Source organism: Anomaloglossus baeobatrachus, chromosome 7 (assembly GCF_048569485.1).
Source record: "Anomaloglossus baeobatrachus isolate aAnoBae1 chromosome 7, aAnoBae1.hap1, whole genome shotgun sequence".
In the NCBI taxonomy this organism is placed as follows: domain Eukaryota; kingdom Metazoa; phylum Chordata; class Amphibia; order Anura; family Aromobatidae; genus Anomaloglossus; species Anomaloglossus baeobatrachus.
Window position 1 is genome coordinate 311,560,732 of NC_134359.1, and position 25,554 is coordinate 311,586,285.

The 25,554-nt window shown below is 49.1% G+C and overlaps 1 protein-coding gene across 2 annotated transcripts in view; it reads left to right on the forward strand.

Moving 5' to 3' along the window:
• The window catches only part of TGFB1I1 (transforming growth factor beta 1 induced transcript 1), a 111,791-nt gene that overhangs the window by 13,390 nt on the left and 72,847 nt on the right, over positions 1-25,554 (forward strand). The window lies entirely within an intron of this gene.

A 25,554-nucleotide genomic window follows, 5' to 3' on the forward strand; every position in this document is an offset into this window, starting at 1 on the left:
AAATGCAGTTTAACCTAATAGAGAAGGAAATTCCATCAAATAATCTCTGATTAAATTATCATTATTATTTATTACTATAGCACCATTTATTCCATGGCGCTTTACAAGTGAAAAAGGTATACATAAAAAAAGGTACAACAATCATGAACATTACAAAAACAGACTGGTACAGAAGGAGAGAATACCCTGCCCGCATGGGCTCACAGTCTACAGGGGATGGGTGAGTGTATAATAGGTGAGGACAGAGCTGGTTGCGCAGTGGTGTACTGGTCTGAGGGTTATTGTAGGTTGTAAGCTTGTTGGAAGAGATGGGTCTTCAGGTTCCTTTTGAAGCTTTCCACACTAGGCGACAGTCTGATATGCTGGGTTAGAGCATTCCAGAGTATGGAGGAGGCACGGGAGAAATCTTGTATGCGATTGTGGAAAGAGGAGATAAGAGAGGAGTAGAGAAGGAGATCTTAGAGGATCTGAGGTTGCGTGCAGGTAGGTATCGGGAGACTAGGTCACATATTTAAGGAGGAGCCAGGTTGTGGATAGCTTTGTATGTCATGGTTAGTGTTTTGAACTAAAGTCTTTGGGCAATGGGAAGCCAGTAAAGGGATTGGCAGAGAGGAGGGGCCAGGAAATAGTGGGGGAGAGGTGGATTAATTGGGCCGCAGAGTTTAGGATAGATTAGAGGGGTGCAAGAGTGTTGGAAGGCAGGCCACAGAGCAGGAGGTTGCAGTAGTCGAGGCAGGAGATGATGAGGGCATGCACTAGTCTTTTGCTGATTCTTGGTTAAGGAAAGCACAAATCCGGGGAGATTTTTTGAGTTGTAGTAAGCATGAGGTGAAAAGGGCTTGGATGTGTGGCTTGAAGGATAGAGCAGAGTCGAGGGTTACTCCGAGGCAACGTGCTTGTGAGACTGGGGAGAGTGAGCAACCATCAACTTTGATGGATAGGCTTCTTGGATAGGTTGAGTGATGAGGAGGAAAGACAATGAATTCTGTTTTGTCTATCTTTGTATCCATGTAGTAGCGTCTCTATCTTTGTCTCAGCTTTGTCCATGTTAAAGGGAACCTGTCAGGTCAAAAAAGCGTTATAACCTACAGCAGGAGCATGTGTGAGCTAGTAACCGCTTCCTACCCATCCCTGTGTTGTAATATGGTGTAATATGAAAGTAATAAAATACGTTTTACTACTTACATATTCCCTATGTAAATGAGCAGGGGCTCTAGCTCTATGGGTGTCACATCGCCCCGTGGGCGTTTGCATGCTTTCCATAGTAGTACACCCCTGTGGGTGTGATACCATGGATTTACATGAGCGACGTCACGTCTTCTCCGTCAGAATCCCGCGCGTGCTTACCATTCCCGCTACCTTCTCATGCTCAAGGCTCCAGCGGTTCCGGCCATGCGCAGCGCGCGTCTGAACCCGGCAAGCAAACACCAGGATGAGAAGGCACAGGATTCATTTACACAGGGAATATGTAAGTAATAAAGAATATTTTATTACTTTCATATTACACAATATTACAACACAGGGATGGGTAGGAAGGGGTTACTAGCTCACACATGCTCCGCCTTGTAGGTTACAATGCTTTTTTGACCTGACAGGTTCCCTTTAAGCTTTAGAAATCGCGCAGAGAAGGATGAAATAGCAGACAGACATTGTGGGATTCTGGTTAGTAGAGAGGTGATGTCAGATCCAGAGAGGTAGATCTGCGTATTATCAGAGTAGAGATGATACTGAAAGGCATGGGACTCTATGAGCTGTCACAAGCTGAAGGTGTAGATGGAGGACACAAGGGGTCCAAGGACTGAACCTTGGGGGGACACCTACAGATAGAGGGTGAGATGAGGAGGTGGTGTGAGAATGAGAGACACTGAAATTTCGGTCGGTTAGGTATGAGAAGATCCAAGATAGCGCCAAGTCTGTGATGCCCAGAGATGAGAGAATCTGTAATAGGAGGGAGTGGTCTACTGTGTCGAAGACAGAGGACAGAGTAGTGTCACTTGTCTTTGGCGGTTAGTAGGTCATTGGTAACTTTAGTTAGGGCAGTTTCAGTGAAATGATGGGGTCGGAAGCCAGATTGTAACTGGTCAAAGAGGGACAGGAAGAAAGGTGGGAGGAGAGTTCAAGATGGACATGCTGTACGAGTAGTTTTGAGGCATATGGGAGAATTGATATGGGGCATTAGCTAGACACAGAGGATGGGCCAAGGGAGGGCTTTTTGAGGATGAGTGTGATTGAAGCATGTTTAAAGCATGAAGCGAATACACCAGTTGTGAGTGATAGGTTGAAGAGATGGGTTAGGGTTGGGATGAGGACTGCGGTGATGTTTGGGATGAGGTGCGATGGGAGTGGGTCAAGGGCAGTAGGTGGTGAGATGTGATCTTGAAAGTAGTGTAGAATGATTATCTTCTGTCATGGTAGAGAAGCTGGATTTGGAGGAAGAGGGCTGAGTAGTTATGATGAGGGGCTGTGGTGATTGTGGGCCAAAGCTTGCTCTGATGTTGTCAATCTTCTGCTTGAAGAAAGAGGCAAAGTCTTCAGCTGAGATGAGAGGAGAGGGAGGTGGTGCTGGGGGACAGAGGAGAGAATTGAAAGTGTTGAATAGCTGTTTAGGGTTGTGAGACAGGGAGGATATGAGAGATGAAAAGTAGGTTTCTTTTACAGCAGTGAGTATGGACTTAAAAGTGGTGAGGGACTCTTTATATGCAATGAAGTGCTCAGTGTTATGAGACCTCCTCCATCTGCGCTCAGAAATTCTGGAAGCCTGTCTCAGTTCTTTAGTTTGGCTTGTGTACCAAGGTTGCCTGTTGATTTTGCAAGTTTTGGTATGTGTGAGGGAGGCAGCTGATTTGAGAGCTGCAGAGATTGTAGTGTTATATAAAGTGGCTGCAGCATTTGCATCATGTAAAGAAGCAATGTCTGTAAGAGGGAAAAGAGACTGAGAAAGTGAGTGTAAATCAAGGTGTTTGAGATTTCTGCGAGGGTTTGAAAGTTTATGGAGGGGGGGTTGTGTATTTGGAGAAGAGAGGGAAGACAATGTAAATAGGTTGTAGTCAAACAGGGGGAGAGGTGAGTTTGAGAGGTTAGATAGGGAACAGAGATGAGTGAAGATGAGGTCAAGCGTGGGGCCATCTTTGTGAGTAGCTGCATTGGACCATTTGGTGAGGCCGAAGGAGGAAGTAAGGCTATGTGCGCACGTCGCGTAAAAACATGCAGTTACGCTGCGCTTTGTAGCGCAGCGTAACTGCATGCGTCCTGCGTCCCCTGCACAGTCTATGGAGACTGTGCAGGGGCCGTGCGCACGTGGCGTTTAAGAGCGCAGCGCTTCGGCTACTGCCGAAGCGCTGCGCAAAAAGAAGTGACATGTCACTTCTTTCCTGCGCTTTGCCGGCAGCTCCTGCTCTGTCTATGGCAGGAGCTGCAGGCAGAGCGCATGGAATCGGCGCTCACTATGGACATTTCTGCAGCGATCTAAAGCGCACATGTGCTCTTCAGATCGCTGCAGAAATTTCTGCAGGGCTTGTACGCAACGTGCGCACATAGCCTAAGTGTTAAAAATGTAGAGATAGATGAGTGGGAGGTGTTGATGGAGATGTTGAAACCGCCCATGATGATAGTGGGGATGTCGGTGGAAAGGAAATGTAGTAGCAAGGTGGTAAAATGGACAAAAAAGGCAGTGGCTGGCCCTGAAGGGCGGTAAATGATAGTCGGTTGGAGGGGGAGTAGATGCGGATGAAGTGCACCTCAAAAGTGGGGAGAGTAACCGAGGGTCGCAGTGGAATTGGTGTAAAGGAGCATTTGTCGGATAGTAGCATACCAACTCCTCCACAGTGCTTGTTACTGGGGTGTGAGACAGTTGGAGACCACCATAAGAAAGTACAGCAGGAGAGGCTGTGTCAGAGGGGGTGAGCCAGGAGAGGCAAGGTCACAGGGGGTGAGCCAGGAGAGGCAGTGTAATCAGAGTGGGTGAGCCAGGAGAGGCAGTGTAATCAGAGGGGGTGAGCCAGGAGAGGCAGTGTAATCAGAAGGGGGGAGCCAGGAGAGGCAGTGTAATCAGAGGGGGTGAGCCAGGAGAGGCAGTGTAATCAGAGGGGGTGAGCCAGGAGAGGCAGTGTAATCAGAGGGGGTGAGCAAGGAGAGGCAGTGTCAGAGGGGGTGAGCCAGGTTTCTGTGATGCCAAGGAAGGAGAATTTATTCGTGGTGAAAAGATCATGGATGTAGGAAAGTTTATTGCAGACAGAGCGAGCGTTCTATAGAGCGCCTGTTAGAGGGACTTGGGAAGCGGGTGCTGGGGGAATAGGTATCTATATATATAATTGCCTTATTCTGTCTGTCTGTCTGTCTGTCTGTCATGCTCCGAAATTGTGTCCTTACGGTGACACAAAGCTGATTGGCCGCTGGGCTCACCATGGCCCCGCCCCCCCACACGGATTGGCCTCTCGCCCCGGCTCTCTGCAGGCCCCGCCCCCCTCACGCAATGCACGCTCGCTCTGGCCCAACTGACACGGAGCTCCGATTCCCAGGTGAGTACACACACACACATCAGATCACACTCACTCTCACACACACCTCACACATCACAACATCCTGGGATATCGCTTGCTTCTACACCGGCTCCGTCAGGATCCCAGCAGCGCCAGACATAACCTTGCGATGCTGGGATCTTGACGGAGGCCGTGAAAGCTGGTAACCATTATACACATCGGGTAACTAAGGTCCCTTAGTTACCCGATGTGTATCATAGTTACCAGTGTACACCGGCTCACACTCATTCTCACACACACCTCACACACACATCACATCGCATCCACACATCAAGGTCCTGCAGCGGCGGAACATACACACACGCCCACACACACACATACACACAAATCAGATCACACTCACCCTCACACACACCTCACATCGCATCCACATACTCACAACATCCTGGGATATCGCTTGCTTCTCGGCGGCGATACTGTGCTGTGAGCTTCCAGGACCTGACGGAGGATCACATGGCAAGAAGCATGTGGTATCTCCGGATGTTGTGAGTATCATCGCGTATGTGCGATTTCGTCAGTGTCTGTGTGTGTGAGTGTATGCGATCGGGTGTGTGTGAGTGTATGCGATCGGGTGTGTGTGAGTGTATGCGATCGGGTGTGGGTGAGTGTATGCGATCGGGTGTGGGTGAGTGTATGCGATCGGGTGTGTGTGAGTGTATGCGATCGGGTGTGTGTGAGTGTATGCGATCGGTTGTGTGTGTGAGTGTATGCGATCGGTTGTGTGGGTGAGTGTATGCGATCGGGTGTGGGTGAGTGTATGCGATCGGGTGTGGGTGAGTGTATGCGATCGGGTGTGTGTGAGTGTATGCGATCGGTTGTGTGTGTGAGTGTATGCGATCGGTTGTGTGTGTGAGTGTATGCGATCGGGTGTGTGTGAGTGTTGGCAGAGGAGCACGGCGTGCTGGAGGAGGCTGGGAGCAGAGAGGCTGATCTTGGGGAAGGCTGGGAGGGGGAGGCTGATGCTGGGGGAGACTGGGAGGGGAAGGGTGATGCTGAAGGAGGCTGGGAGGGGGAGGCTGATCCTGGGGAAGGCTGGGAAGGGGAGGCTGATGCTGAGGGAGGCTGGAAGGAGAGAGGCTGAGGCTGGGAGGAGAGAGGCTGATGCTGGGGAAGGCTGATGCTGAGGGAGGCTGGGAGGGGAAAGCTGATGCTGGGGAAGGCTGGGAGGACGGAGGCTGGGAGGAGAGAGGCTGATCCTGGGGAAGGCTGGGAGAGGGAGGCTGATGCTGGGGGAGGCTGGAAGGAGAGAGGGTGATGCTGGGGGAGGCTGGAAGGAGAGAGGCTGATGCTGGGGGAGGCTGATGCTGGGGGAGGCTGGGAGGACGGAGGCTGGGAGGAGAGAGGCTGATCCTGGGGAAGGCTGGGAGAGGGAGGCTGATGCTGGAGGAGGCTGGAAGGAGAGAGGCTGATGCTGGGGGAGGCTAGAAGGAGAGAGGCTGATGCTGGGGGAGGCTGATGCTGGGGGAGGCTGGGAAGAGAGAGAGGCTGGGAGGAGAGAGGCTGATGCTGGGGAAGGCTGGGAGGAGAGATGCTGATGCTGGGGACAGAGGAGAGGCTGATGCTGGGAGGAGAGAGGCTGATGCTGGGATGAGAGAGGCTGATGCTGGGGGAGGCTGGGAAGAGAGAGAGGCTGGGAGGAGAGAGGCTGATGCAGGGGAAGGCTGGGAGGAGAGAGGCTGATGCTGGGGACAGAGAGGAGAGGCTGATGCTGGGAGGAGAGAGGCTGATGCTGGGATGAGAGAGGCTGATCCTGGGGAAGGCTGGGAGGGGGAGGCTGAGAGAAGAGAGGCTGATGCTGAGGGAGGCTGAGGCTGGGGTAGGCTGGGAGGAGAGAGGCTGATGCTAGGGACAGAAAAGGCTGATGCTGGGAGGAGAGAGGCTGATGCTGGGAGGAGAGAGGCTGATGCTGTGTGCAGAGAGGCTGATGCTGCGGGCAGAGAGGCTGATGCTGGTGCAGCATGGGGAATGGAGCACGATGGGGGGTGCGCAGCATGGGGGATGGAGCACGATGGGGAGTGCGCAGCATGGGGGATGGAGCACGTTTGGGAGTGCGCAGCATGGCGGATGGACCACGTTTGGGAGTGCGCAGCATGGAGGATGGAGCACGTTTGGGAGTGCGCAGCATGGCGGATAGAGCACGATGGGGAGTGCGCAGCATGGCGGATGGAGCACGTTTGGGAGTGCGCAGCATGGGGGATGCAGCACGATGGGGAGTGCGCAGTATGGCGGATGGAGCACGTTTGGGAGTGCGCAGCATGGCGGATGGACCACGTTTGGGAGTGCGCAGCATGGCGGATAGAGCACGTTTGGGAGTGCGCAGCATGGCGGATGGACCACGTTTGGGAGTGCGCAGCATGGATGATGGAGCACGTTTGGGAGTGCGCAGCATGGCGGATAGAGCACGATGGGGAGTGCGCAGCATGGCGGATGGAGCACGTTTGGGAGTGCGCAGCATGGGGGATGCAGCACGATGGGGAGTGCGCAGTATGGCGGATGGAGCACGTTTGGGAGTGCGCAGCATGGGGGATGCAGCACGATGGGGAGTGCGCAGTATGGCGGATGGAGCACGTTTGGGAGTGCGCAGCATGGCGGATGGACCACGTTTGGGAGTGCGCAGCATGGTGGATAGAGCACGATGGGGAGTGCGCAGCATGGCGGATGGAGCACGTTTGGGAGTGCGCAGCATGGATGATGGAGCACGTTTGGGAGTGCGCAGCATGGCGGATAGAGCACGATGGGGAGTGCGCAGCATGGCGGATGGAGCACGTTTGGGAGTGCGCAGCATGGGGGATGCAGCACGATGGGGAGTGCGCAGTATGGCGGATGGAGCACATTTGGGAGTGCGCAGCATGGCGGATGGACCACGTTTGGGAGTGCGCAGCATGGCGGATGGAGCACGTTTGGGAGTGCGCAGCATGGCGGATGGAGCACGTTTGGGAGTGCGCAGCATGGCGGATGGAGCACGTTTGGGAGTGCGCAGCATGGCGGATGGAGCACGTTTGGGAGTGCGCAGCATGGCGGATAGAGCACGATGGGGAGTGCGCAGCATGGCGGATGGAGCACGTTTGGGAGTGCGCAGCATGGGGGATGCAGCACGATGGGGAGTGCGCAGTATGGCGGATGGAGCACGTTTGGGAGTGCGCAGCATGGCGGATGGACCACGTTTGGGAGTGCGCAGCATGGCGGATGGAGCACGTTTGGGAGTGCGCAGCATAGGGGATGCAGCACGATGGGGGGTGCGCAGCATGGGGGATGGAGCACGATGGGAGGTGCACACCTCCCCCCAACACACACACACACATGCGCACTGCACAACACACACACACTAGGAACCACAAACAACGCCCTACACAGACACCCACACACACAGACAACGCTGCACACACACAACACCCAACACACAAACACCGCAGCACACACAAATATACGCACATACTGCACAACACACACATTGCTCAAAACATACCTCCCCCCAAAACACACCACACACACACAAACCGCACAACACACACACAACGCTACAGACACACAGCGCTCCACAAACAACGCAACATACGCAACACACATACAACACCGCTCTCACCCCCCGCGACACTCAGAACATGTACAGCGCCCTACACAAACACTTGGTAACTACACACAACAACATCTATATATATATATATATATATATATATATATATATATATATATATATATATATATAACAAAAATCATACATGAACTACACAATACGTAAATTCTAGAATACCCGATGCGTAGAATCGGGCCACCTTCTAGTAAGGTTATAAGGGTTACGAAAATTTGTCATAGATCGTGGATGAGGGTTCGAAGTAACATATGGGATGTGGTGAGGAGGACCAGGATTGAGAGGTACCACCAGCAGTGAGAAGAAGTAGAGATGGTGTTAGTAAGTGGGAGCAGGAGAGGCCATGAGGTGGCTGTGTGTGTCTGGAGACACAGGGTGTAATGTGGAGGAATAGATCTGAGGAGGAGGTCAGATAGGTGGGGAGAATGTAGGAAGAGATGACCAGGTCATTACTGGGTTTAAGGATCAGAGGGGTAAGTAAAAAATGAAGTGTTATAGGGGTAAAAGTGAGGAGAAACACGAACATTGTTTACAGAGTCTATGTATCCAGTTACCTTCAGGTCCCTTCCGGTCCAATTTTGGTCTAATTCATTGCATCATGCTTACACACATGGTCAAAATTGTTGGTGCCCCTCATTTAATCAACGAAAAACCCACAATGGTCACAGAAGTAACTTGAATCTGACAAAAATAATAAATCTATGAAAATGACCAAGTGAAAGTCAGACATTGCTTTTCAACCGTATTTTCACATAATTTTTTAAGAGGAAGCGAAGGAAAGAGTTGTCTCAGGAGATTAGAAAGAACATTATATACAAGTATGTTAAAGATAAAGGTTATAAGATCATCTCCAAGCAACTTGAGGTTCCTGTGACTACAGTTGCACATATTATTCAAAAATGTAAGATCCATTGGACTGTAGCCAACCTCCCTGGACGTGGCCGTAGGAGGAAAACTGGTGACAAATCAGAGAGACGAATAATGCAAATGGTAGCAAAAGAGCCCAGAAAAACTTCTAAAGAGAAAAATGAAGCATATCAATAAAAGAACACTGTCCCTACTGTCAAACATGGAGGTGACTCTTATGTTCTGGGGCTGCTTTGCTGCATCTGGCACAGGGGGTCTTGAATCTGTGCAGAGTACAATGAAATCTCAAGACTATCAAGGGATTCTAGAGAGAAATGTGCTGCCCAGTGTCAGAAAGCTTGGTCTCAGTCACAGGTCATGGGTCTTGTAACAGGATAATGACCCAAAACACACAGCTAAAAACCATCCAAGAATAGCTAAGAGGAAAATATTGGACTGAAGTGGCTTCTATGAGTCCGGACCTAAATCCTATTGAGCATCTTTGGAAAGAGCTGAAGCATGCCATTTGGAAAAGGCAACAAACACCAGACAATGGGAGCAGTTTGTTCTTGATCAGTGGCCAAAATACGTGTTGAGAGGCGCAGAAGTCTCATTGACTGTTACAGGAATCGTATGATTGCAGTGATTGCCTCAAAAGGTTGTGCAACAAGATATATAATTAAGGGACCATCATTTCTATCCAGGCCAATTTCATGAGTTTTATTTTTTTTTTAATCCTGTGGAATCAAAAAGCAGCAATGTCTGACTTTCATTTGTTCATTTTCATATTTTTTTATTTACTTTTGTTAGATTCAAGTTATTTCTGTGACCATTAGGGGTTTTTCTTTCATTAAACGAGGGACGAGGGTACCAACAATTTTGACCATTTGTGTGTATGGTGCATACTTGTATTGGTGCAGACAATGCAAACAAATCAACACACAAAATATAAAAAATATCATATTTTATTCCATAAAGCTTATTAAAAACAACAATCGCAATAATATTATTAAAATGACAATGTTTATATTACTAAATGAATAAATAGCCTTTCAGTTGTTGTGCAACACATGATCAACATATTTGTTACAATACAATCAAAATGCATATAAAAAATTGATGTGAAATAAAAAATTAACAAATTATTGTACAATCTGCAAATAAAAATGCAAAAATTGTGTAAATGTATTAATGATGAATACAGTATCTGTTAAATGTATAGAAATAAATAAAACAAAACAATGTGATAAAAACACCACACCTGAAAGTATCACTGTTAGTCTGCACTGTATATACTTTATGGTATGATATAAGGTTTATATTACCTGTGTTCTATATTTATTGTACTAGGTGGTATTATATATGGTCTCTAATACCTGTCTTCAGTATATACTGTACTAGGGGTTATGATATACAGTCTGTATAACCAGTCTTCTGTATATAGTGTGCTAGGTGGTATGATATATGGTCTATATCACCTGACTTCTGTATATAGTGTGCTAGGTGGTATGATGTACGGTCTATATCACCTGACTTCTGTATATACTGTGCTAGGTGGTATGATATACGGTCTATATCACCTGACTTCTTTATATAGTGTGCTAGGTGGTATGATATACAGGCTTTGTTACCTGTCTTCTGTATATATTATAATAGCTGGTATGATAGACTGTCTATATTACCTGTTTTCATTGTATACTGTACTAGGTGGTATGATATACAGTTTATATTACCTATCTTCGGTGTATATTGTACTAGGGGGTATAATATACAATCTATACTACCTGTGTTTTGTATATACTGTTATACTGTACTGGGCGTATGATATACTGTCATGCTAGGTAAGGGGAAGTACCAAGCGCATGGCGAAAGGGAAGGGAAACCCTGTGACTAGGGAGATGGAAGATTGTGACCCCTTGAATGATCCTACTGCTGGTCCATGCGGGGCCAAGCGGCCAACGTGTGCCGGGGGCGGGGCCGAGCGGCCAACATGTGCCGGGGGCCGAGCCAAGCGGCCAATGTCTGTGGGGGGTGGGGCCGGGCGGAGCCAAGTGGCCAATGCATGTGGGGAGCGGGGCCGAGCGGCCAATGCATGCGGGGGGCAGGGGCGGGCCGAGCGGCCAATGCGACGGTTGTCACTGTAATGACGTCATTTTGGAGCAAGACAGACAGACAGACAGAATAAGGCAATTATATATATATAAATAATAACCTCAGCACTCAAATGGACAAAAGAAGATCTGAGAGTTTTGAACATTTTTTAATTTGATAAACTGCAAAAAGGTGCACAAAAGGTATAGCAAACCCGATGTTTCGGCTTTACAAGTATTTCTCGAGGTTTTGCGTGGCAAGAAAGAGGAGACACGAGTCACGGGCGAACTGCCAAGCAAAATAATTTCAGAGGTGCCACATTTTTGCAGTACAAAAGGTTCAACCAGGGATCAACCAGGGTCTGCTGGTGAGAGCCTGGGGAGGAGGAGACGTCCTGGTGAGGCAGTGGTGGCAATGGAGATGGTGGCGTCTCCTCCTCCCCAGGCTCTCACCAGCAGTGGCACTATTTCCCCAAAACTGTATTCCATGATCCCTGGTTGAACCTTTTGTACTGCAAAAATGTGGCACCTCTGAAATTATTTTGCTTGGCGGTTCGCCTGTGACTCATGTCTCCTCTTTCTTTCCACGCAAATACCTTGAGAAAGGCTTGTAAAGCCGAAACGTCAGGTTTGCTATACCTTTTGTGTACCTTTTTGCAGTTTATCAAATTAAAAAATATTCCAAACTCTTGCAAAAACCTAAAACATCTATACTATATGGAGAGAAGGTATGCACATCAGTGACTATGTAAGGGGAATATATGAAAAGCAGCCCCACGCACACCTATTGCCAGTCCACATTATACGCATATATAGCCTGGCTCTCAGCTTCCCATACACGGTAAGTTTTTTAACTGCATGAGAGGACACACACAAGCTAGGGACCCCAAGATAGAGAAATACTTTGGCGTAGTGTTGGGGCTCTGTTGCATTGATCAATTCAATAGCTACATTTTTCTTTATTCATATGTTCATGGCAGTAATGCAGGTTCCATTTTAGTGCTAGCTTTTTGTTTTTTCTTCATTGAATTGGTCGGTGGCTGACCCCCACCTTGCTATGCACCCCAATTTGGGATGTATTCCACCTGTCAGAATTTTGGCGGTTGGTGACTGTTCACATTCAGTCATCAGGCCCTGTCCACAGGCTATTTACTTCATGCAGTATTTGCTTGGACCTGTCCCGCCCACAGCCATGACTCAGTCATGGGTACGGGATTGAAATAGACCAGGTGAGTGCTGCTAAGAGCAGTTCTACTATTCATATGTGAGGCCGTATGGCACATTTTATAAAAATATTTTAGTGTAGGACTGCCCCAAATGAGATTTGCCGTGACGTGGCGGGGTAGCTCAAGAAATTGCAATTTTTTGCCAAAAATCTCAATTTTTATAATAAGTACAGTTTGGAATTTTTAGTGCTGAAGTGCACATTTAGTGCTGGCTTTTTGTTTTTTTCTATATGGAGAGAAAGTATGCACACCAGTGACTATGTAAGGGGAATATATGAAAAGCAGCCCCACCCACACCTATTGCCAGTCCACATTATACGCATATATAGCCTGGGTCTCAGCTTCCCATACACGGTAAGTTTTTTTAACTGCATGAGAGGACACACATTAGCTAGGGACCCCAACGTAGAGAAATACTTTGGCGTAGTATTGGGGCTCTGTTGCATTGATCAATTCAATAGCTACATTTTTCTTTATTCATATGTTCATGGCAGTAATGCAGATTCCATTTTTCATACCTTCATTCTTACATATAGCTATTGGATTTTTCATGTCAGTATTCACACAGCAGTTTCTGCTTTTCATAAATTCCCCTTACATAGTCACTGGTGTGCATACCTTCTTTCCATATAATAAGGTAACACCAGGCAGCTGGGAGCTGGAATTCTCAGCGGGGTAAGGCCCAAGCGTTCTGGACCCCCCCACGCTAAAAACCACAGCCCGCAGCCAACCCTAAAAATGGTGCATTGTTTCTTAGCGCCATTTCCAGGCAGTTTACCTGGCTAGTCCAGTGGCCCTGATGGTGGTGGCACGCTGGGTAATAAAGAGGTTAATACCAGCTTTGTATTCTCAGCTGGTACTAAGCCTGAAATTGATGGTGTCATGCCAAATTAGACATGGCCACCGTGAATTTATAGTAAACAGTAAAAAAAAAAAAGCACACAACACATGAAAATTTTTTTTTATTAAGAATAAAAAAAAAACCATTTAGAGACTTCATCTTTATTATAAAAAAAAATCCTTAGTCCGTCTGTTATGATCCGGAACCATGGAAGACCACCACAAATCATTGGTAAAAGGTGACAAGAGCATTGGCAACTAATCTGGCCGCCATCCCCTTACTAACCATCACAACTAGAAGTAGCCGAGGGGTGAACTAACATCCTGTGCACCGCGAACCCAGCCGGAGAACTAACTATCCTAAAGGAAGGAAAGATGAATAACTCTCTGCCTCAGAAAATAGACAGACTTCAAAGTGGAGAGGGAGAAGGGGTTAAACCCACGCAATACGCCAGTAATCCAGAAGGAGATGTTGATAAATTAAACAATCTTTTATTCCATAGGTCTACGCGTTTCAAGGTCTAAGACCTCTTCTTCAGGACCAGTAAATCAACAAAGAGTGTTGATTTACTGGTCCTGAAGAAGAGGTCTTAGACCTTGAAACGCGTAGACCTATGGAATAAAAGATTGTTTAATTTATCAACATCTCCTTCTGGATTACTGGCGGATTGCGCGGGTTTAACCCCTTCTCCCTCTCCACTTTGAAGTCTGAAACACGTGGGGCCGCAGCAGCTGCCATTATCTCATGCTATCTGTGGTGGTTGTGACCTCTCACAACCTCAATCGGTGAGTGCATTTACCATTTGCTAACCGTGTGTTTAATCTGGTAAAACCCTATCAGCGCTTCTTTTCTAGCTTATCTTCAGAAAATAGACAAGAATAGCAAGCCCCCTACATTCAAAGACTGCGGTGATATAGGAAAAACACAATACACAGATAGATGACAGGATTAGCAAAACATGAGGCCCCCACTGACTAAAATAGGAAAGGACAGGAAAGGGACTGATGGTGGCCAGAGAAAAACCCTGCAAAATTCCAAATTCCTGATAGTACAAAAAGGCCCTCAGATCGCACGATCTGACCTCCGTCCTATACTAGGTGCTTTTGTCATACCAATCAACAGAAAACAAGAATCATAACAAATTCAATAAGCCACAAACACATGGACCCAAAGGAGCTATACTCCAAACAGAACTGCAGGGAGTTCCCCAGCCATGCAACTGAGGGGAAAATCCCTGCATGCAAAGAAACTGAAAACAACCACAGCAAAAGACAAACCCAGATAAGAGCAAAAGAACCAAACAATAAATAAAGAGCAAGCACTTATCTGGGGCAGATGTGGTGTAGAGCAGAATGAAGCAGGCTGGTGTACAAAGGACAACTGACATCCGGCATAGCCAGCTATCAGACCAGGATTTAAATAAGCAGAGAGTTAGCAAAGGAAACTCCCATTGCACAACACACCTGGTCCAAGTCCAAACCATTCCTGGCCACCAGAGAGAGCCTCCCAGCAGCCAAAACATAACTAACATTCACAACAGCCATTCGCAGCCAACCTTAGAAATGGTGCATTGTTTCTTAGCGCCATTTCCAGGCAGTTTACCTGGCTAGTCCAGTGGCCCTGATGGTGGTGGCACGCTGGGTAATAAAGAGGTTAATACCAGCTTTGTATTCTCAGCTGGTACTAAGCCTGAAATTGATGGTGTTACGCCAAATTAGACATGGCCACCGTGAATTTATAGTAAACAGAAAAAAAAAAACATAAAACACACAACACATGGGAATTTTTTTTTATTAAGAATAAAAAGAAAAAACATTTAGAGACTCCATCTTTATTATAAAAAAAAATCCTTAGTCCGTCGTAGTCCAGAGGGAGAGCGATGTCAGCTCTGCTTTATTGCTTTGTTAGAAGAAAAAAATAATCCAGCTTCCGGAATAATATAAAATCTTGTGCAAGCTTTTTTTTGAAGGACGTAAAAAAATACTTATTACAAGGACAAAAAAGGGAGCCTATGTGCGGCAACTTGTTTCGAATGCAGGTAGCATTTGAAACGCGTAATGATAAGTATTTTTTGCGTCCTTCAAAATAAAGCTTGCACAAGATTTTATATTATTCCGGAAGCTGGATTATTTTTTTTCTTCTATTGGATCCTTGCACTACCAGAGTGTTATCTCTGCATTCCGGACCTTGCCACAGCTGAGCTGGATGACCCTTTTTCCCTTCATTGCTCTGTACAGACAAGCGTCTATACAGAGCGAGAAGCATGCTAACACTAAGGGGTAATTTGTGCGCTGCGACATCGATACCCGATGATAACGATGCCGAGCGCGATAGTACCCGCCCCCGTCGCACTTGTGATAGCTGCCGTAGCGAACATTATCGCTACGGCAGCTTCACACGCACTTACCTGCCCTGCGACGTCGCTCTGGCCGGCGACCCGCTTCCTTCCTAAGGGGGCGGGTCGTGCGGCGTCACACGGCAGGCGGCCAATAGAAGCAGAGGGGCGGAGATGAGCGGGACTTAAACATCCTGCCCACCTCCTTCCTTCCGCATAGCTGCTGGACGCAGGTAGATGTTCCTCACTCCTGCGGCTTCATACACAGCGATGTGTGCTGCCGCAGGAACGAGGAACAACATCGTACCCGTCGCTGCAGCGAAATTATGGAAATGACCGACACTACACAGATCACCGATTTTCGACGCTTTTGCGATCGTTTATCGGTGCATCTAGGCTTTACACGTTGCGACGTCGTTACTGGCATCTGATGTGCGTCACTTTCGATTTGAACCCCGACAATATCGCAGTAGCGATGTCGCAACGTGCAAAGTCCCCCTTACAGTGACAGTCAAAGTTCAATCGAGTCCATGGCTAAGCCATAGACTCGGGTGAAACCTGATGTCACCGCAAAAACATTCGAAAAGAGCCGAAGATTGCCAAGTGACGAGCAGTGCAGTGAATACCCCTGGAAGTTAATGATCGGACCCAGAAGCAGAAGTGGTTGGGAGACGGTGGGTCTGCAGGACGCGTTGCGGGACCGGTAAGTATAATCATATCTGTTAATAATGTGATTTTTTTTTTTTTTTTTTTTTTTAACAGCCCCTGGACCCAAACTAGACTCTAACTGTAACACGAGTTTCCCAGGAAAACTAGTGTTCAGGACCTTGTGCACGAACACTATGTTTTCGGTACGGACCCCGAACTTTACATTTCGGGTTCGTCCATCACTAGTGATGTTGCCTAGGCGTAGGAGGAACTGCTCTTTTACATGACCAAACTGCATGACCGAGGACTGGCTGCTGTACTGAGAGAGGGTGGAGGAATGTGTGCATGACCGACCAGTGGACTCGGTGGCAGGTGTAGGGGTAGATAGAATGCTGGATTGAGAACCATGTGGTATGCTTGATCTCTCACATGGAACTAAAGCACCAGACACTGTCACTTCCGTACAACCTGATGGTCCCTCACTCACCCCCACTTTCACGGGTACACAAGAGGAGGTTCTGCGGTCGGAGACCTGTGTTACAATCCTTTCCCCAGTGGTGTAGGAGGAGAAAGAAGCGGCAGACGATGTAGATTTGGCGGCCATGGCTGGGTAGCCCATTACTTATTACTTACGCATTTTAGCACAGTACAAAACAAGGGGATAAAAACAAAAGCTCCATGGATCAACCTAAGTAGAAGCATGAGCCTAGAGGGAAGGAGGAAAGCCTCATATGTGCAGAAAAACATTTTTACCTATAGTGGCTGCAGAATGGTAACTGGGGGTCAGTCTGCGTGTACCCCAATTCTGGCAGTATTTATTGAGCTACAGGGCCTTGCGAAAGTATTTGGCTACCTTGAATTTTTCAACCTTTTCCCACATTTCTGGCTTCAAACATAAAGATTAAAAATTTTAATGGTGAAGAATCAACAAGTGGGACACAATTGTGAAGCTGAACAAAATTTATTGCTTATTTTTAAACTTTTTTAAAATATAAATAACGGAAAAGTGGGGCGTGCAATATTATTCATCCCCTTTTACTTTCAGTGCAGCAAACTCACTCCAGAAGTTCATTGAGAATCTCTGAATGATCCAATGTTGTCCTAAATGACTGATGATGATAAATATAAGCCCCTGTGTGTAATCAAGTCTCCGTATAAATGCACCTGCTCTGTGATAGTCTCAGGGTTCTGTTTAAAGCACAGAGAGCATCATGAAGACCAAGGAACACAACAGGCAGGTCCATGAAACTGTTGTGGAGAAGGTTAAAGCCGGAAATGGTTACAAAACAATTTTCAAAACTTTAAACATCCCAAGAAGCAATGTGCAAGCGATCATATTGAAATGGAAAGAGTATCATAACACTGCAAATCTACCAAGACCTGGCCGTCCATCCAAATTTTCATCTCAAACAAGGAGAAGACTGATCAGAGATGCAGCCAAGAGGCCCATGATCACTCATGATGAACTGCAGAGATCTACAGCTGAGGTGGGAGAGTCTGTCCATAGGACAACAATCAGTCGTACACTGCTCAAATCTGGCCTTTTATGGAAGAGTGGCAAGAAGAAAGCCATTTCTCAAAGATATCCATAAATAGTATCGTTTAAAGTTTGCCACAAGCCACCTTGGAGACACCAAACGTGGAAGAAGGTGCTCTGATCAGATAAAACCAAAATCAAACTATTTGGGAATAATGCCAAACGATATGTTTGGCGTAAAAGCAACACAGCTCATCACCCTAAACACACCCATCCCCACTGTCAAACATGGTGGTGGCAGCATCATGGTTTGGGCCTGGTTTTCTTTAGCAGGGACAGGGAAGATGGTTAAAATTGATGGGAAGATGGAGGGAGCCAATTACAGGACCATTCTTGAAGAAAACCTGTTGAAGTCTGCAAAAGACCTGAGACTGGGACGGAGATTTGTCTTTCAACAAGGCAATGATCCAAAACAAATAGCAAAATCTACAATGGAATGGTTCACAAATAAACGTATCCAGGTGTTCGAATGGCCAAGTCACAGTCCAGACCTGAACCCAATGGAGAATCTGTGGAAAGAGCTGAAAACTGCTGTTCACAAACTCCTCCATCCGACCTCACTCAGCTCCAGCTGTTTACAAAAGAAGAATGGGCGAGAATTTCAGTCTCTACATGTGAAAAACTGATAGACACATACATAGACTTCTGCTGTAATCGCAGCAAAAGGTGGTGCTACAAAGCATTAACTTACAGGGGATGAATAATATTGCACAATTTAAAGTTAATTATTTTTTAAAAAAGTTTAAAATCGGCAATAAATTTTGTTCAATTTCACAATTGTGTCCACTTGTTGTTGATTCTTCACCAGAACATTAACATTTTATCTTTGTTTGAAACCTCATTATAGGCTGATTATAGGGGGAGGTAGTGCATGAGTGTGTGCGGTGATGATGGGGGCGGTAGTGCCGGTGTGTGTAGTAATGATGGGGGCGGTAGTGCCTGCGTGTGTGCGGTGATGACAGGAGCGGTAGTACCAGTGTGTGCAGTGATGATGGGGGCAGTAGTGACTGCGTGTGTATGCTTATGATGGGGAAGGTAGTGCCTGCATGTGTGCGGTGATGATGGGGGCGTTAGTGCCGGTGTGTGCGGTGATGATGGGGGCGGTAGTGACTGCGTGTGTGCGGTGATGATGGGGCGGTAGTATCTGTGTGTGTGCAGTGATAATGGGGGCGGTAGTGACTGCGTGTGTGCGGTGATGATGGGGGCGGTAGTATCTGTGTGTGTGCAGTGATGATGGGGGCGGTAATGACTGCGTGTGTGCGGTGATGATGGGGGCGGTAATGACTGCGTGTGTGCGGTGATGATGGGGGAGGTAGTGCCTGCGTGTGTGTGGTGATGATGGGGGCGGTAGTGCCGGTGTGTGCAGTGTTGATGGGGGCGGTAGTGCCTGCGTGTGTGCGGTGATGACAGGGGCGGTAGTACCAGTGTGTGCAGTGATGATAGGGCGGTAGTGACTGTGTGTGTATGCTTATGATGGGGAAGGTAGTGCCGATGTGTGTGCAGTGATGATGGGGCGGTAGTGCCTGCGTGTGTGCGGTGATGATGGGGGCAGTAGTACCAGTGTGTGCAGTGATGATAGGGCGGTAGTGACTGTGTGTGTATGCTTATGATGGGGAAGGTAGTGCCAATGTGTGTGCAGTGATGATGGGGCGGTAGTGCCTGCGTGTGTGTGGTGATGATGGGGGCAGTAGTGCCGGTGTGTGCAGTGATGATGGGGGAGGTAGTGCCTGCGTGTGTGCAGTGACGGGGGCGGTAGTGCCTGCGTGTGTGCGGTGATGGGGGCGGTAGTGCCGGTGTGTGCAGTGATGATGGGGGTGGTAGTGCCGGTGTGTGCGGGAATGATGTGGGCGGTAGTGACTGCGTGTGTGGTGATGATGGGGGAGGTAGTGCCGGTGTGTGCAGTGATGATGGGGGCGGTAGTGCCTGCATGCGTGCGGAGACGATGGGGGCGGTAGTGCCTGCGTGTGTGCAATGATGATGGGGGAGGTAGTGTCTGCGTGTGTGCGGTGATGATGGGGGAGGTAGTGCCGGTGTGTGCCGTGATGATGGGGGAGGTAGTGCCGGTGTGTGCCGTGATGATGGGGGAGGTAGTGCCGGTGTGTGCAGTGATGATGGGGTCGGTAGTGCCTGCGTGTGCGCGGTGATGATGGGGGCGGTAGTGCCTGCGTGTGTGCGGTGATGATGGGGGCGGTAGTACCGGTGTGTGTGGTGATGATGGGGGCGGTAGTGACTGTGTGTGTGCGGTGATGATGGGGGCGGTAGTGCCGGTGTGTGCAGTGATGATGGGGGCGGTAGTGCCGGTGTGTGCGGTGATGATGGGGGTGGTAGTGCCGGTGTGTGCGGGAATGATGTGGGCGGTAGTGACTGCGTGTGTGCAGTGATGATGGAGGTGGTAGTGCCTGCGTGTGTGCGGTGATGATGGGGGAGGTAGTGCCTGCGTGTGTACAGTGATGATGGGGGCGGTAGTGCCTGCGTGTGTGCGGTGATGATGGGGGCGGTAGTGCCGGTGTGTGCAGTGATGATGGGGGCGGTAGTGCCGGTGTGTGCGGTGATGATGGGGGCGGTAGTGCCGGTGTGTGCGGGAATGATGTGGGCGGTAGTGACTGCGTGTGTGCGGTGATGATGGGGGAGGTAGTGCCGGTGTGTGCAGTGATGATGGGGGCGGTAGTGCCTGCATGCGTGCGGTGACGATGGGGGCGGTAGTGCCGATGTGTGCAGTGATGATGGGGGAGGTTGTGTCTGCGTGTGTGCGGTGATGATGGGGGAGGTAGTGCTGGTGTGTGCCGTGATGATGGGGGCTGTAGTGCCTGCGTGTGTGCGGTGATCATGGGGGCGGTAGTGACTGCGTGTGTGCGGTGATGATAGGGGCGGTAGTACCAGTGTGTGCAGTGATGATGAGGGTGGTAGTGTTGGTGTGTGCAGTGATGATGGGGGCGGTAGTGCCGGTGTGTGCAGTGATGATGGGGGCGGTAGTACCGGTGTGTGCGGGGATGAGGTGGGCGGTAGTGACTGCGTGTGTGCGGTGATGATGGGGGAGGGGTGTGTGCCGTGATGATGGTGGCGGTAGTGCCGGTGTGTGCCGTGATGATGGTGGCGGTAGTGCCTGCGTGTTTGCGGTGATGATGGAGGCAGTAGTGACAATGTGTGCAGTGATGATGGGGCGGTAGTTCCCCCGTGTGTGCGGTGATGATGGGGGCGGTAGTGCCGGTGTGTGCGGTGATGATGGGGCGGTAGTGCCTGCGTGTGTGCGGTGATGATGGGGGCGGTAGTATCGGTGTGTGCGGTGATGATGGGGGCGGTAGTGCCAGTGATGATGGGGGCGGTAGTGCCTGCGTGTGTGCGGTGATGATGGGAGCGGTAGTACCGGTGTGCGTGGTGATGATGGGGGCGGTAGTGCCTGCGTGTGTGCGGTGATGATGGGGGAGGTAGTGCCTGCGTGTGTGCGGTGATGATGGGGGAGGTAGTGGCTGCGTGTGTGCAGTGATGATGGGGGCGGTAGTGCCTGCTGTGTGCAATGATGATGGGGGAGGTAGTGCCTGTGTGTGCAGTGATGATGGGGGAGGTAGTGCCTGCGTGTGTGCGGTGATGATGGGAGCGGTAGTATCTGTGTGTGCAGTGATGGTGGGGGCGGTAGGTGACTGTGTGTGTGCGGTGATGATGGGGGAGGTAGTGCCGGTGTGTGCCGTGATGATGGTGGCGGTAGTGCCTGCGTGTGTGCCGTGATGATGGAGGCAGTAGTGACGATGTGTGCAGTAATGATGGGGCGGTAGTTCCTCCATGTGTGCGGTGATGATGGGACGGTAGTGCCGGTGTGTGCGGTGATGATGGGGCGGTAGTGCCTGCGTGTGTGCGGTGATGATGGGGTGGTAGTACCGGTGTGTGCGGTGATGATGGGGGCGGTAGTGCCAGTGATGATGGGGGCGATAGTGCCTGCGTGTGTGCGGTGATGGGGGCGGTAGTGCCGGTGTGTTCAGTGATGATGGGGGAGGTAGTGCCTTTGTGTGTGCGGTGATGATGGGGGCAGTAGTATCGGTGTGTGCGGTGATGATGGGGGCGGTAGTGCCAGTGATGATGGGGGAGGTAGTGCCGGTGTGTGCAGTGATGATGGGGGCGGTAGTGCCTGCGTGTGTGCGGTGATGATGGGGGCGGTAGTACCGGTGTATGCGGGGATGATGGGGACGGTAGTGCCTGCTGTGTGCCGTGATGATGGGGGAGGTAGTGCCTGTGCGTGCAGTGATGATGGGGGCGGTAGTGCCTGCATGCGAGCCGTGATGATGGGGCGGTAGAGCCAATGTGTGCAGTGTTGATGGGGAAGGTAGTGCCTGCGTGTGTGCGGTGATGATGGGGCGGTAGTACCGGTGTGTGCGGGGATGATGGGGGCGGTAGTGCCGGTGTGTGCAGTGATGATGGCGGAGGTAGTGCCTGCGTATGTGCAGTGATGATGGGGGCGGTAGTATCGGTGTGTGCGGTGATGATGGGGGAGGTAGTGCCGGTGTGTGCCGTGATGATGGGGGCGGTAGTGCCTGCATGTTATGATCCGGAACCATGGAAGACCACCATAACTCATTGGTAAAAGGTGACAAAAGCATTGGAAACTAATCTGGCCGCCATCCCTTTACTAACCATCAACACTAGAAGTAGCCAAGGGGTGAACTAGCATCCTGTGCACCGCAAGCCCAGCCGGAGAACTAGCTATCCTAAAGGAAGGAAAGACTAATAACTCTCTGCCTCAGAAAATAGACAAAGTATAGCAAGCTCCCCACATTCAAAGACTGCGGTGATATAGGAAAACAGAATACACAGATGATGGGATTAGCAAAAGGTGAGGCCTCCACTGAGTAAAATAGGAAAGGACAGGAAAGGGGCTGATGGTGGCCAGAGAAAAACCCTGCAAAATTCCAAATTCCTGATAGTACAAAAAGGCCCTCAGATCGCACGATCTGCACTCTGTCCTATACCAGGCGCTCTTATCATACCAATGAACAGAAAACAAGAATCATTACAAATTCCAAAAGGCCACAAACACATGGACTTATAGGAGCTATACTCCAAACAAAACTGCAGGGAGTTTCCCAGTTAAGCAACTGAGAGGGAAAATCCCTGCATGCAAATAAACTGAAAACAACCACAGCAAATGACAAACTCAGATAAGAGTAAAAGAACCAAACCACAAATAAAGAGCAAAGCACTTATCTGGGGTAGATGTGGTGTGGAGCAGAATGAAGCACGCTGGTGAACAAAGAACAACTGACATCCGGCATAGCCTGCTATCAGACCAGGATTTAAATAAGCAGAGAGTTAGCAATGGAAACGCCCATTGCTCAACACACCTGGTCTATGTCCAAACCATTCCTGGCCACAGGAGGGAGCCTCCCAGCAGCCAAAGCATAACTGACATTCACAACAATTCCCCCCATCCTTGAGGAGGGGTCACCAAACCCTCACCAACGCCACCGGGTCGCTCGGGATGAGTATGATGGAAGGCGCGAACCAACCTGTCCGCATGAATGTCAGAAGCCACAACCCAAGAGTTATCCTCCTGCCCATAACCCCTCCATTTCACAAGGTACTGAAGCTGACGCCTACTGCGACGGGAATCCAGAATTTTTCCAACCTCATACTCCAGATCCCCTTGTACAAAAACAGGGTCAGGAGGCGCTGCTGCAGGAACTGTTGGCTCCACATGTTTCTTCAACAAGGACTTATGGAAGACATTGTGAATCTTAAATGACACAGGCAGAGTCAAACGGAAAGATACAGGGTTGAGAATCTCCGAAATCTTATAAAGTCCAATAAATTTGGGCTTAAACTTAGGAGATGGAACTCTCATAGGAATATTTTTAGAGGACAACCACACCATGTCCCCCACTTTAAACCGGGGACCAACAGTCTGACGCCTGTTGGCAAACTTTTGGGCAGTTTCTTGGGACTGAAACGATGTATCCACTACCTGCCCCCAAATCTGCTGCATTCTGTTTACCACCGAATCCACCCCTGGACAGTCAGACGCCTCAAGCTGCCCCGAGAGGAACCTGGGGTGATACCCAAAATTGCAGAAAAAGGGGGACACCAATGTCGTAGAGCTAGCTCTATTGTTAAGGGCAAATTCAGCCAAAGGCAAAAACGAAACCCAGTCATCCTGATCCGCCGAAACAAAACATCGTAAATAGGTCTCCAAGGTCTGGTTAGCCCTTTCAGTCTGACCGTTGGTCTGAGGATGAAACGCCGAGGAAAAAGACAGCTGAACACCCAATTTGGAGCAAAAAATCCTCCAAAACCTGGATACAAACTGCACCCTTCTGTCAGAAACAATGTTTTCGGGAATACCATTCAAACGAACAACATGTTGGAAAAACAAAGGCACCAACTCTGATGAAGACGGCAACTTAGATAGATTCTCCAAGATGGTCCACTTGGTTACCCTATCACAGATCACCCAAATCAGTCATTTTTTGAGAGACGGGAAGCTCTGAAATAAAATCCATAGAGATGTGCGTCCAAGGTTTCTTAGGTACCGGCAAAGGCAACAATAGCCCACTAGAACGTGAACAACAGGGCTTGGACCTAGAACAAACTCCACACGACTGCACAAAACGACGGACATCCGGGGACAGGGAAGGCCACCAAAAAGAGCGTCTCACAAGATCCAGAGTACCAAAAATGCCAGGATGACCCGCCAAAACAGAGCAATGAACCTCAGAGACAACCCGGTCTCTCCATTGGTCCGCAACAAACAGTTTCCCTGTAGGACATCTCTCAGGTTTATCCCCCTGAAATCCCGCCAGTGCCAACCGCAGATCAGGCGAAATGGCCGAAAAAACTACACCATCATTCAGGATAGTAGACGGCTCGACAACCTCCAAAGAGTCAGCACAGAAACTCCTGGAAAGGGCATCGGCCTTAACATTCTTGGTGCCCGGCAAAAAAGAGACCGCAAAATTAAACCGGGTAAAAAACAAAGCCCACCTGGCCTGCCGAGGATTCAACCTCCTTGGCCGATACCAGATAGGTAAGATTCTTGTGGTCCGTAAGCACCACAACTTGCTGTCTAGCCCCCTCCAACCAATGCCTCCACTCTTCAAATGCCCACTTCATAGCCAATAATTCCCGGTTCCCCACATCATAATTCCGTTCAGAAGGAGCAAACCTCCAAGAGAAAAAGGCACACGGCTTAAGTTTACCCGAAGTAGCGTATCGTTGAGACAGAAGAGCTCCAGCCCCGATCTCTGAGGCATCAATCTCAACTTGAAATGGGAGAGACACATCAGGTTGCTGCAGGACTGGGGCAGAAGTGAACTGCCTTTTAAGCTCCTGGAAGGCCACAATCTCCTCTGGGGTCCAATGCTCCGCATCAGCTTCCTTCTTTGTCAAATCTGTCAGAAGTTTGACAATGGCAGAAAAATTGGCTATAAATGTACGGTAAAAATTAGCCAACCCCAAAAACTGCTGCAGGGATTTTAGAGAAGTCAGTTGCACCCAGTCGTAAATAGCCTGAACCTTAACCGGGTCCATTTCGATAGCGGAGGGAGACAAGATGAAGCCCAAAAAGGAAATCCTTTGCACCCCAAAGAGGCATTTTGACTCCTTAACGTACAGTGCATGATCCTTAAGTATCTGAAAAACAGCCCGTACTTGTCCAACATGAGAGTCCCAATCATCAGAAAAAATCAAGATGTGTCACGCTGTACTCTAAGATGTACAATAGTAGTACAGCGCAGTAATGTGGGACTGAGAGGATTCCTGAAACTATCTGAGAAGGTAGTTAGCTGGTAAACCACTAGGGGGCGTAAAAGTGGAGGAAACGTATGAGCAGGGAATTCCCTAGTAGAGGTAATACTAGTCAAGCCCATCAGATGGCAGTAGAATCGTCAGAAAGCCGTGTCACAACATGAGGTCTTGTAAGT